Below are 14,299 nucleotides of genomic sequence, written 5' to 3'. Positions count from 1 at the left end.
GCCACAGAGAAGGCAGAGAAGGTCAACCAGCTGCAGGGACAGCATCTGGAAAAGGAGAATAAGATGGCCAAGGAAGACCCGGGGTTCCCAGGCAGCACCAGCAGCAAGCTGCTGGAGCAGTGCAGCTACCTCCAACAAGCCCGGAGGAACCTGGAGAAGCACTGCCAGGCCCTGAAGGCCCAGAACCACCTGCTGAGAGAGGGACGCTCTCCAGAAGCGTGCCAGAAGCTGCAGAGTCTCCAGCAGGCCAACGTCAAGCTTAGAGCGCTCAGCAAGCGTCTGGAGGAGAAATGCACACAGCTCCAGGAGATGGGGAAGAAGCTGAGGCTGCACAGAAATCCCAAACAGGAATGCCCCAATCCCCAGGAAAAGCCAGGGGAGTCAGAAGAGTGGCCAGTGGCAGTCTGCATCTACATTTTCGCAGACCATCACCACCAAAATGAAGATTCTTAGCTCGTCACAGCTACAAAATCCTTATGAGGGCCCTAATGAGGACCCAGAAAACGAGCTTCCACTGACAGCTGGACAATACGTTTACATCTGTGGAGACATGGATGAGGATGGCTGGTTTCTGGGAGAGCTGACGGACGGCACAAGAGGACTGGTCCCTTCCAATCTGGTGGAAGAAGTTTCAGATGATGACCTGGATACCACCGTGCCTCCAGGGCTTCGTGATCTCCTGCTGGATACCGATGAGGAAGAGAGACCAGGCAGCAGGAGCAGGGGCAGAAAGTGATGGTCACCATCCAGAAATCTGTGTCCGTGTGTTGGCTCAGCCTGGGGGACGCCGAGATTCCTCTCCATAAGACAGCAACATCCCATCAAGATTCCACCTTTCTGGATGAAGGCTACCTCATGCTCCACTTGACGTTCAAGTGGAGTGTGGTCCATCAGCAGGAAGGCCTTAAAAATTCATCCCTTGTAAGACTGCGAATTTATTACACTGGACTGGACTAAAACAACAAAAAGCTACAAAAAACACCAAAAACACCAAAACGACTTTACAAAATTTATATATTATATATTATTTATATATTATATATATTATAATATATGATTATATATATATATATATTATATATATAATATACATTATATACATAATATATATAATATAATAAATACAATAATAAATAATATTATATTATATATATTATATATATTATAATATTAAAAAAATTCTAATAAAAATACCCAAACCCAAAAAGTGTGTCCAGTCTCCTTGTTTTTAGACAGTCTGCTTTTGTAAAGTTACAAGGAAAGGTAGAGGCTGAGGAAAGCCTCCAAAGTCTTTCTCAAGCGCTCTACCTACAAGTATTAGAATCAAGAGAGAAAGGAATCATCACTGCTTGCCTCTGTTCTTTGGGACACCTGAAGTACCTTGGAAGGCCACACTTCCTGAGCCCTACAGACAGTCTGTCCCAAAGCAGCTGTTTGATCATTTCCATTGGGTGACAATGCATAGCGCTTGCATCGTCTGCGGGCACGGACTCAGATGCAAATCCACATCCTTAACTGTAGGTCCGTACATCCTTTATATACATGCTCCAGCTCCCCCTTGAAATTTTCTTTCTGTCCCTACATGTCAGCAGAGCACTTAGAAAGTCTCCTTCACGTCTAGACACCAACTGCCCATACAAGTGTGTGTGATAATGCACACGGCTGCCGCCAGCACTCTGTGTAAAGAGAAACTGTCAGAGAGCTGCACGTCAGGGAGGGGTTCCTTGGTCTCAGCCTCTGCTTGCTTTTCTGGCTGGCTGTGAGGGACGCTCACGACCAGGTGAGATGGCACACAGAGGGCGTGGATCTCTGGGAGATAGGAGAGTTACATTCCTTGGAGCCAGATGTGCGTTCTTCATTCTCGAGTGTTGAAATCTCTTCTGGTGACAAAGCTGGTGAGACTCAGACAGAGGGATGAGAAGGCCAAAAAGACAGCAAGAGCTGTAACAGTACCTGTGGGAGCTGCTGATGAGCATGGACTTGATCAGCCTGGTTCTCCAGGGAAGGTTTTGGAGAAGGCAATGGGCAAGAGATGGGAGCGCAGGGAGACAGCAAGATGCTCTCAGCCAGCATTTGTGTGCTGGGGACAGAAAAGCCACTGGCACTGGAGTTTCTTGCTTGCTTGCAGGAGACTCGAGCTTTGTGGAGGTGGCCGTGTATTTCAGCAGGGAGGAGCAGGCGCAGTGAGTGCTCTGCCGAGATGTGATGCCGTAGACATACGATTCCATGGCCCTGCTCGCAGAGGGCTTTGCTGCCTTTCCTCCTCATGAAGGCATCTTGGGCACTGCAGAGTGAGCCTGCACATGCAGCAGAATAAGTGCAGTGCATTTCCTTCCTGATGAATGCAACAGCAACTACAAAAGAAACACAAATGAGTGTGAGTATCAGAAGAGATTAATGTGCTCTGGACTCTGAGGAAAGACCCACAGTCACCGCTGGCAAGCAGGTGTCAGTCAGCCTTTCAATGAGGTTAGGAAGGGATGAAACAAGGCTCCAAGTATTTGTTGCACAGTTGAGTTGCTTCCTGCTGTGCTTCACAGCACAACGTGTTTTTATAAAGATGAATGCCTGGGAAACGGAAAGACTACTTTCATACATCTTGTTTGTGTTAGTTGACTGCAGTTCCAACCAGCTGGACATACAGGGTCTGGCAAATGACACCTGGAAGGAGGTACAGGCAGGAGGCCCAGCACCCTGCAACCTCCAGGTGAGGGAGAGCAGCCAAGGATTCCTTTGGGACCTGCAGGTTCACTGTGTGCAGCAATACATGCAGGAGCATCTGAGTATAGAGATGATGGCAGAGGTACAGAGCTAAGCATCACAGAGAGGGAGAGTTGCTCATCTTGTCTCCCATGGTAAGACAGGAACTAGGAGCCACGAGGAAAATGTGGCCGCATTCTGCTTTCCTCTTCTGTCCCACACCAGCCCCGTCAGAGGGGAGGAACAGCCACGCTTCCACTGAGACGTTCCTCTTCATGCACAAATGAGCGTGCACGGAGCTGTGGGCAGTGCTGGGGCTGCACACACGTGGGTGTGCACAGGTGTGTCCATGCACTGCAGAGATTTGTGCACGCATGTGGGAGGGTGTGCAAGGACGAGGTGGTACGTGTGTGTGTGTGTGTGTGTGCAGGGATGGGGTGGTACATGTGTGTGTGTGTGTGTGTGTGTGTGTGTGCAGGGATGGGGTGGTACGTGTGTGTGTGTCTGTGTGTGCAAGGATGAGGTGGTACGTGTGTGTGTGCGCAAGGATGAGGTGGTACGCGCGCGCGTGTGTGTGTGTGTGTGTGCGCAAGGATGAGGTGGTACGTGTGTGTGTGTGTGTGTGTGTGTGTGTGCAGGGATGGGGTGGTACGTGTGTGTGTGTGTGTGTGTGTGTGTGCGGGGATGGGGTGGTACGTGTGTGTGTGTGTGTGTGTGTGTGTGTGCAGGGATGGGGTGGTCCGTGTGTGTGTGTGTGTGTGTGTGTGTGTGTGCAGGGATGGGGTGGTCCGTGTGTGTGTGTGTGTGTGCAGGGATGGGGTGGTACGTGTGTGTGTGTGTGTGTGTGTGTGTGTGTGCAGGGATGGGGTGGTGGCCATTTGCACGAGCACAGAGGTGTGCAAAGCGGTGGGCGATTGCTCCGTTGAAGCAAGAAGCAAGCGTGACAGTGCTCCAGTTGTAAGGAAGTGCATTGCTGGAACAGGGCAGAGCTGAGCCTGCAACTGCAGCCTCCTTTGCACAGCCCAGCTCTCAGAGGGTGAGACAGTTGTGCTTCCTGAGCAGCTCAGGGACGTTGTGGACAGAAGCAGCCAAGTCCAAAGTTCCTGGTGTGAAGTGCTCCGAACATCGGGCTCTCTGGGCGAGCTCCCGGCTGACAGCACTGCTCCCCTCTGCCCTCGCCCGGGCCTGCTGGGAGCTGCAGGGCCTGCTGGGAGCTGCCGGCCCCGCAGGAACTACCACTCCCAGGATGCTGTGCGGCAGCACCGGGCGCCGCCATGACAGTGCTGTGTGCAGTGCTGTGCAGGGCTGGGCCTGTGGGCTCAGGGCACCGGGTGCTCCTTCCCTGAGCCTGCCAGGAGGTAAGGCACCGTGAGGGTGGTTTGGGGGAGACCAAAAGACGTAGAGAGGACGTAGGTGGGACATGGAGGTGAGATAGATGGGGCATGAACTGAATCTAGAGAGAGGGGTGAGAAGGCAAGGTGGATATCCGACAGGTGGGGACAGGGGCCTGTACAGGTCAAGGGCCAAGTCCAGCTCTGCAAGCACAGCAACATGTCGGGGACGCCGGGCTGCGGCTGGGGATGGAGCAGAGCAAGATGGAGAAAGGGGGGAACATTCAGGGAGCGAAGAAATCTCCAAGTGGAGCTTTCTCCATAGCTCAGCCTGCAGCGCAGCCACACGACCTAGGCAGGCCTCAGACTGGGATCCTGCTGCTGGGTGCTGCAGGGTGCAGCCTGGCTCAGTCCTCTCTGCACCTGGGGACTGATGGCTGTGTCTGGGATGGCAGTGAGCCTCCTCCACTCCAGGCTGAGCCACTCAGCTCTCCCAGAATTCCCGTCCTTCCCCCTTTCTCATCCCTCCATTCCCACGCAGAACTGACTGAGGAGGGGAGGGATGGGTCCAATGGTGGTGGCAGATCTGGGACACTGCCCTTTCTGCTGCCCAGACTGGGGAGGTGGGCTTTGTAACTGAATAAATGGCCGCAGGCAGAGGTATAGCAAAGTGAATGCAAGGCATAATTGAACGTAGCAAACAGTCAAGAAGTGACAGTATTCCCAACCATTTCCCACCCTAACAATCCGTTCTGATCCCACCCCCTCAAACTCCCACCCCCAGTCGACTTCCCTCCCTCTGCCAAAAACCTCCCAGCCCCCTGTTGTAATCCAAGAAGAATGGCAGCAGCCATGGATCAAGAGAAGGACTTGACAGATCAGCAGCTGTGGAGCAGGATAAAGAGCAAACCGTGTTGGTGGTGGATGCGACAGGCAGTGCCAGCAGAGCGTCCCCTGCTTCAAAGTACACCTTTCCTCTCTCACCCACCACACATTCTCTCCTGCATTCAGGGTCTGAGGGATTTCTTCCAGTTGTACTCCATATCCGCATGGCCAGTGCGTGATACAGAGCCCAAGTGGAACACCTGCTTGGAAAATGAAATCAACTCTCCCATTCAGTTCTATGAGCGTGCGCCTTCCTCTCATGTGATGCGTGGTCATATTTGAAAAATCCAAATTAGTTGGATATAAGAGAGGTAATAGCATCATAACCGAGCATTACTAATACATTCAATGATTATTCCCGCAGATTCCAGCACCATTGGTAACATCAGACCCCATTGGATTCACATCCAATCTATTAACATAGTAGAAGCACAAGATAACCTGGATAATGCCTAATAACTCTCGTTCCTGAGACAGTAGTTGGCAAACCTGAAGGCAGAAGGTCAGCGCGCTAGGACAAACAGCCAGACAGCAATATGGTTAAATATGGCTGCTTCCATCGACTGCCCGAAAAGCCATGCTTTTATAGCAGACAGACGAGGGCATTTAAAAACCACAGACACCAATTGGAGGAAAGCTACCGCAATAACAACCCCTGGTCAAAGACCCCCCTTGAAACCCGCGAGCTACTCATTCATTCTTTTCCTAGAGGTGTCCTTGGTTCTCATGCTGTTTCTCCCTCCACAGCTGCTGCTCTGTGAAGCCCTTCTCTTGATGCATGGCTGCTGCTCTGTAAAATACTTCTGGTATTACAACGGCCCCCCAGATTCCCACCCCAATAATTCCTTCCTCCAAATTGCAGCACTGAATTTCAGAGTGTAACATTATCAGAGTACAATTTCTCCCCCAGAATTGCCACCCCACCAAGTTCCCTCCTCATCTCCCTTTCTGCTCTTCTCGTCTGTGCGTCTTCCTTACTTTCACCCTGTCCTTTCTCTTCTGGTGATGGAGATCTTCAGGCTGGAGGAGCTCTTGTCTTGCTGCAGCCACCCCAGCATCCCTTGCCAGCTGTGCTGTGCCCAAACTCATCCTCGCTGATCCATGCCAGCTGATCATCAATGTCTGCGATGTCCTCCGGGCTGCCTGCGCTTGTTGTCACTGCTGGAACAGCAGTCTGGAAAAGGCAATCTGGAAAAGTAAGTTCTTTGTACTTGATAACTTCTCAGTTCCTTCTGATCTCGATATACAAAGTAGTTCCAAGTCCCTGTAGCTTTTGTGTTTTCTTTTGCAGAAGGATTCTGTGATTCTGTGTGATTCTGTGATCTTTGAGATCCTTTTCAACCCAGGCCATTCTATGACTGTACAGTTCCATACTGGAACAAATATAAAATGCTAACTATGTAAAACATGGAGTCAAACCTGTGTGATTTGTCCACACCAGGAAATGATTAGAAAACAATTTGTAAGCTACAAAGCTGCTTGCTGGAAAGGAAAAGAAAAGAAAACTACAAGAATAAGGGAAAACATTTCTTCCTGAAAATAGGAAGAATAATGGACCTGCCATGAAATTTGGGTGAAGCTGCCTGATTTTATGAAGCTATTCACATGATTTTCTTGGTGCTGTGTTTCCCAAATGAGTGGTTTCTGGCTCTGCTGCAGCACCAGTCTGCATGTGAACATCAACTCCATTCTCCATCTGGGAAGATTAGGACTTCCCTTCTCCCACCAGTACCACTGAATTACAGTTACTCAGTGGTTAAACAAAGAAATCCTTAAAGAAGGGTTTACAGCTGTCGTGTTATCTGAAGTGCTTGCAGCATTCTGATGCTATTAAGCTCTATGTATTTACAAGTACAAAAAGAAAAGGTAGGCATCTTGATTGTTGTGACAGTTTCTAAGTGATTTGGAAAGCTGTACCACCCAACTACTCCTTCTGTTTGATGGAGGTGACAAAGCTCAGTTTAATTTCTGACTGCTGTTTAAATTCTGAAGCTGGAGCTGGTTCCTGCAGCAGAAAAAGCTCGGAAGCTGTCCCTCCTACAAGCAGGCACCTCTGAGCAAAATATGACATCTCAATTTCTGATGGTAAGGTCAGGAGATCTGATTCCAGCGTCTAGCTTTCAGCTTCATGCTATGTTAGTGGGACCTTTGGCATCTAGCACTGACCAACAGCAACTGACAGGCTGGTAACAGTGCACCCCAAAACAGTTACGTTTCTATTTATGTTATGAGGGACAATTGTATCGCATTGAGATTTCCAGTTTTTACTCTTTGCAGATCTAACTAGCTGCTGGAAGAATCCTGTACGCCATGTTCACACCATTTTCAATGAGCTGGATGAGTCTGTTGTTGGCATTTTAATACCACTGACCAGGCAGGCAATATGTATGGAGTATTTGGCTCTCTCTACAGTCATGAATGTTTGAGTATCTTCAACATGTGGCTCATTGCTTCCATTTCAGGCTGCCCAGAGAAGCTGTGGATGCCTGTCCTTGGTGTTGAACCAGTCCTGGCTGTGAAATCCCCCCTAACAACTGGTGAAGCTGTACCTGGAGGGGATGCCATGTTTACTATTGACCTTATAACAACGTGTTGCAGCACTTGGTACCTCTATGGTAAAGTCTTACAAGAAAGTGAGACCTGCATCATCAAGAGAACCCAAACTACTCACAGCCTAATGATAAAGAACGTCACCAAGAACGATGATGGAGCAGAAGTGAAATTTGTTACCGAAAATGTTGATGTCAGCAGCAAGATGAGAGTGAGAGGTATTTGCTTTGATCCTTCTCCTTTCATCTTACAGTCAAGGCATAGTTGCTGTGATCTGTTGATTAGAACTGGGGCTGCAGGCATTCACTGCCTGTACCAAATACCTGAAATTGCATCCCATGGACTGACGTGAGTCCTGGTAATGACCTAAACATGATAGCACTGAGTGTAGGGTAAGCCAGTCTACCCAGCTGCTTGGTATCTGAACCAGATTGCTTCATGCCAGCTGATGAATGTCTGCAGTTCACAGCTATTGGCCAGTGCATTCAGTCAGCAGGTTTACCACTGCATCACCATAGAGCAGTACTTTCAGCTCCAGGTTCAGACAGCCTTTCTGATTGCACTGGAATAGTTTAGAAGTAGGGGAGCAATCATTCCAATAATATCTCTATCAATCAGCTTTGCATGACAAAATAGAACAAATAAACATTCATGATGGGAGGACCTGTTTGTCATTGGGTGGAAACCTCTGCAGAAGCATGTTTAGAGCATTCTTAATCAGTAGAAGGAGATGTTTGGTTGATTTTTACTTAGTAAATCCGGCAAGAAGACCAAATGAAATATCTTGAATTGCTCAGCAGTGACACAATGATGAGTGCAGGAACAGAAGGTGATACTTTTTCAGAGATGTTGCAGGAAACATTGACCACGTTAGCCTGATATCAATTGAAATAACGAGGCCTTTGCTCCTGACAGGTGCTGCAGTGAGATTTACCAATAAGAGCAAAGATGTAGAAAAGATCTCCACTCGGCTGCATGAGGAAGCCAAATTGCAGGCTGAGCTTTCAGACACAGGCGCTACTGTGGGGTGGATGAAGGATGGGAAGGAGCTCAAGGCCAGTGAAAAATAGGAACTGCACATTGTGGGGAAGAAACACACCCTGAAAATTCACAGCGTCTCAATGGATGATGCTGGAAGTTGTCAGTGCATCTGTGAGGGGGATAAAATGCTCTATCAGCTTTCAGTGAAAGGTATGTGACAGTCTGGGCTGTCCTCTTCCTGCCCAGGGCCAGCAGACTGCATTCACCTGACTCCCCGACAGTCCAGCTGTTGTCAGACAGCATCTGGGGTGTTTTCAGTGGCTGTTTTGACTTGAACTGGCCAATCTGCTTTGTAGAGCCATTTGATTTCTGTGTTCTGTCCTGTGATTCGTCCCTAAGATATTGAGGAAATCAAGGGAAAGATAGGAAAAAGAGCATCCCAGCCTTCCTGCTCTTCTCTCAGGTTGGCCACGAGAGATGATGTCAACAGCTCTTTTTGTAGCAGTGATCCCAAGTGTAGAAGAGACCTGTGAAGAGTCACAGGGATGTTTCCTTAGCTGTCATTCCATGGTGGGCTTTTTCTTACACAGATGTAGAGAGAAACTGAACTTTCCCACGCAGGTCTCTGTTTTGCTGCAGGGTGTAGGTCTGATCTCTGAGATCCACACGCTGGGCCTTGATTGCAATAAATGAGAGCCCTTTGTTTGCTCCAGTGGAAGACTTTCTATTTCTGCAGTACCCTCTGCAGATGACACAAATGCAAATGCACCTTCTTCCCAGCAACAATTGCCATTTTTTTTTTTTTACACTGAGTATGCATGAGGCTCTTCATCATATTCTGCTGGCTTGTCACACTTGTTGATCCATGGAGAGACGAGAAAGCCCTAGAGTAGTGTATGCACTTTGGCATTGGAGAGCTTACTTAATTGCTTCTTCTCAAAGAACAAACTCCAGAGAGGCATGGAGACAGCTCCAAAGAGAATTGAATAATGGGTATAAATTTAAGGAGAGCAGAACACCCTGCCAAGGCTTGTCAGCTAGTCTTAATTTTGCTTTTCTTCTCTTTCTTTGTCACGATAGCATAATATTTCATACTGGCAGTTCTGCCCACAGAATTAACTGGCACAGGCTGCCCGGGGAGGTGGTGGGATCCCTGGAGGTGTTCAGGACCAGTTCTTGGGACCAGTGCTTTTTTACATGGTTATCAGTGACACCAATGATGCAATGGAGTGCACCCTCTGCTGTTTGCTGAGTGGTGCGGCTGATGCAGTGGAAGGAAGGGATGCCATTCAGAGGGAGCTCAACCGAGAGGTTGGCCTACGTGAATCTAATGAGGTGGAACACAGCAAAGTGCAAGTTTTGCACTTGGGCTGGAGGAATCCCAGGCATTTCTACAGCCTGGGAGGAGCAGTCCTTAAGAGAAGCCCCGCAGAGAAGGACCTGGGGGTCCTGGTGGATGAAAAACAGAACATGAGCCATCAGCGTGCTCTTGCAGCTCAGAGAGCAAATGGTCCCCTGGGCTCCATCAGAAGAGGGGATGGCCAGCAGGGACAGGGAGGTGATTGATCTTCATGATCCTTGAGGTCCCTACCAACCCAGGCCATTCTATGATTCTGTGATTACACTCGCTGTCAGAAATAACGGCAGCTGTACAGAAGCTGGATATATTGTGGGACAGTTCTTGTAACCAGCTGATTTTAAGACCCTGCCAGAGTTGAGAGTCTAAATTGCATGTCAGAAGAAAACTGGGAAAGTGGTTATTGCTCATTCTTTCTCATTTGCTGATTCTTTCTTTAGTGTTCCTTTTCCAAAGGAGATTCTGGTGCTGGAAGCAGCTGAAGAAAGAACCAAAGCAGCTCTTGCCAAGAGTGCTTGAAGTCCCTGTGGAGAGAAGCAAAGAACTTGGGCTTCCTCTGGGATGCTCCCCACCATGTCTCAGGAAGGAGACCAACTGCTGTTCCACTTTCTGCTCTGTGTGTGGAAAGGTACGTCTGGGTTTCTTCTGCTTGTTTTTTCTTTCTTTTTCTGGCTTTGAAGGAGAAGGGGTGGAGCAAGGGGAGACCCACTGGTCATTTGTTACCTCAAGAACAGGATGGATTCTGCATTGACTGTGAAAAACCTGGGCTAGTAGCATGGGCATGTTTCAGGCTGGACTCTTCTTTGGCTGCTTGGTTTCCTTTTGGCTACAGGGAGACAGCTGTCTAAAGGTGTGTTTTCATACCCACTCTCCAAAACCATGTTTCACTGTTGCAGGTGGTTCAGTGTGCTCTTGCAGTGCAGATGCTGTAGTTTGCTGTAGAATCTGAATGGTTTCTGTTCCTAGGGAAGGAAGGGGAGGAGGTAGTGAGAAGAGAATTCAATGCCTAAGGGGAGGGGAGATCGGGCATTGGTGGGAGAGGGAGCCAATAGGAGGGAGAGAGAAGTTGGGCGCAGGGTGATGGTAACATCCCTTTGTGACGTCATAATGCTCCTTTGTGACATCATAATGCTCCTTTGTGACGTCATAATGCCCCTTTGTGACATCATAATGCCCCTTTGTGACATCATAACGCCCCTTTGTGGCGTCACAATGCCCCTTTGTGACATCACAATGCTTCTTTGTGACATCACAATGCTTCTTTGTGATGTCATAATGCTCCTTTGTGATATCACAATGCCCCTTTGTGATGACATAATGTCTCCCCTTTGTGACGTCACAATGCCCCTTTGTGACATCATAATGCTTCTTTGTGATGTCATAATGCCCTTTGTGATGTCATAATGCTCCTTTGTGATATCACAATGCCCCTTTATGACGTCACAATACCCCTTTGTGATGTCATAATGCCTCTTTGTGACATCATAACAATCCTTTGTGACGTCATAATACCCCTTTGTGACGTCATAATGCTTATTTGTGATGTCATAATGCCCCTTTTTGACATCATAATGCCCCTTTGTTACATCATAATGCCCCTTTGTGACATCATAATGCTTATTTGTGACATCATAATGCTTATTTGTGACATCATAATGCCCCTTTGTGACATCATATCACCCCTTTGTTATGTCATACTACCCCATATGAAGTCCAGGCAGAGTCAAAACTTATGGACCTGCACGAGGATCACTTTCAAGACAGTGGCTCTGTTGCTTCAAGCTTATTTGCTTCGTCCTGCCGCCACTCTATTACCAAGTATCAACAACCTCTTGCATGATTCAACTTGCAAACGTTTGACACTAACCCTTGTGTTTCTGTGCCTTCCTAGGTGATTTGAGCCCTTGTCAACCCCAATGATCCAAACCAAGTACTGATGTGCAGTGTGTTTCCATCAATGGAGAGTTCTTATTAAGCACAAATCGCTGCAATTCAGATGACAGCCTTCCACATGGTAACAGTGATGGACACAAGGGGCTCATCCACGTTCATGCTCTCATATCTCCTGGCTCTGCTGAAGCTCCTGACCTGAGCCTGCCAGACACCACAGTCACCTGCCTGGATTGTGACCCAGCGCCTTTGCAGTGCTGCCCATCCCAAGCACAGCCCGAGTGCCCCAACAGCAGCACCACCATGCAGGAGCAGGGCAGCATCAGTGAGATGAAGCTGAGCATCTTAGATGGGGACTTAGAGTCAGGCTGCCAGTCCCAGGCACCAGGCAGCAGCACCAGCTCTGAGCCACTCTCATCTTGACAAGAGGAGTCCTATCTTCACCCTTGACCTCTCAAGCCCTCCTGTCTTTTATTGAATAAAGTCACTCTCATGCTCAATCATCGCCTTGGCTGCATTCCGAGTCTTCATTCACAGGGATTGGGATGAATGCAACAAACAGCAAGGCAGCTCAGCTTGCAATGCTATGGCTGTGGGGTTCGTGCAGGCAGAGCTCTGGGTTCCCATTTTGCATGGCTTTGGGATGTCAGCAGCAAGATCTCTACCATTTTGTATGGCAGCAAATAATCTCTAGCATCCAGGTTGCTGCTCATGATAATCCCAGTCTTCCTGGCTGTCGCTTTGTGATACCTTTCAAAGCCTTTTGATACTCTTTGATGCCTTGGCTGCTCCCTAACACCTCTGTCCTCCTGCCATGTTGACTCATGTCTCCCACTTTGAAGCTGGCTTTGCAGATCATCTCCAGCCCTGTCATCATCACGCTGCAGCAGGAGGTGCTCACCTGGCCCAGTGTCTGGCAGTGCTGCTTGTTCTGCAGATGAGCAGCTGCCTCCTCATCTCTTCAGCTACAGTAGTTTTTCTCAGGGCAGTTAGATGCAGTCATGCTCCTCTGGATTTGGTGTGTTAAATCCATGCTGCATGGCAGCAGTCAGTGCAATACAAAGGTGTTCTGTGTGCCACAGCATTTCTCCAGGGGCTGCCAAAGGTAGAAGCACAACACAGCACCATCCTTCTGACAGTAATGTCTGTGAGTGTTAGACATGTGAGCACTGCATCATCCCCAGCGTGTCAGTGCTTTTCCACACCAACCTGACTCTCACACTCTCTGCACTGAATGTAACTCTGCTCTTGTGGAGACAAATGCTTTCTGTCACATCCTCCATCCCTGCAACCATTTGCCGGTAGGCAGCTCTTGCCGAAGAATCAAGCAGCAGAACCTTTTGCTCACCCTACAGCATGCAAATGCTATGAAAGCAGAAATAACCTGGCGTGCTCTGGGTCTGCAAGGCTGCACAGATGGGAGAGGTAGATCGTGTTTTTGCAGTGGAAGTTTCCAGTATTTTCAGTACATAGTGTAGGCCCTAACTGAATGTATAACCCTCTTGTAAAACAGCTGTATAAGTAGTTTTTCCACCAAGAAAGTTGCTGAACAGAGTTAAGTTCAGACTGGGGGCATTCTGACATGGGGAGAATTGAGACAAGCACAAGATAGATACGCAGGGTGGGTAGAGCCCAGCACAGCACAGAATGAATGTACTGACTGTTGGAAACATTGCCCTTCTCTGTCCGCAGAAAAGTACAAGGCAGACCTAAAAACAAGAGGTTGGTAATTGACCTTCTATGGAAATGAATCCTAGCAACAGTCTGGAGGAGTGTGTGAGCCTGAGATGCTCAACCAATGAGAGCCATGAGAGCATCACCTGCATTGGGTTTAGGGCATAGAACAGAATTAATGTCACTGACTGGTGTGCAATTTCTCCCTTGCCAACAGGGGATATGCACGCAGTATTGCAGTAATGAATAAGCACTGCTGCTATCGCTGCCAGCTTTGCCTAACTAGAAATCTTTGACTTTGAGAGTTTCTCACACAAGGGGAGAGGGTAAGAAAGTAAAGAGGCACAGAAAACTAAGGGAAACTGCTCTTCTTTATCTTATCTATAAAAATTGATACAATTGATGCTGTCGTGCATTTTTTTATTATTTTTAATTTTTTGCCAATGTCAGTTAGATTGTTTTAAAATATCCACACACCAAAATCTGACTACCAAGCAAATGTAATGAAAATGAAATGAAGGTGAGTTAGCGGAAAGCACAAGGCCATATTATATCAGGCTCTAGCAAATTTACAGGCAGTCACTGCACGAAGAGGTAGATCTGAGTTGCACATTATATGATTCCCACAAAGATTAATGAAATCTGAAGCTTTCAATATATTTCCCCTATAATCAAAAGAGAACGGATCCCCAGGGTCTGTCCCGCAGACGTTCTTTCCGTGGTCTCTGCTGCCACCTGCTGGCCAATACACGGAACTGCCACTGTTGGGCGTTTGGTGCCGCAGGAAGCACAACGCAGATCTGAGTTCTGACCGGTCTACGCAGCAAATCCGCCAATCTTTATTGCGATAAGCCCTCCACATGGCATTGCACACGCACTCGAACACGCAACAGGCATAGATTTCTCCTAACTCCTCGAGGAGCAGGCAAGC

This window comes from Coturnix japonica, chromosome 20 (genome assembly GCF_054131305.1).
Source record: "Coturnix japonica strain WE chromosome 20, WE-NBRP24, whole genome shotgun sequence".
NCBI classification, from domain to species: domain Eukaryota; kingdom Metazoa; phylum Chordata; class Aves; order Galliformes; family Phasianidae; genus Coturnix; species Coturnix japonica.
The sequence above is the reverse complement of the archived record's forward strand: the minus strand, read 5'-3'. Positions refer to the sequence as shown.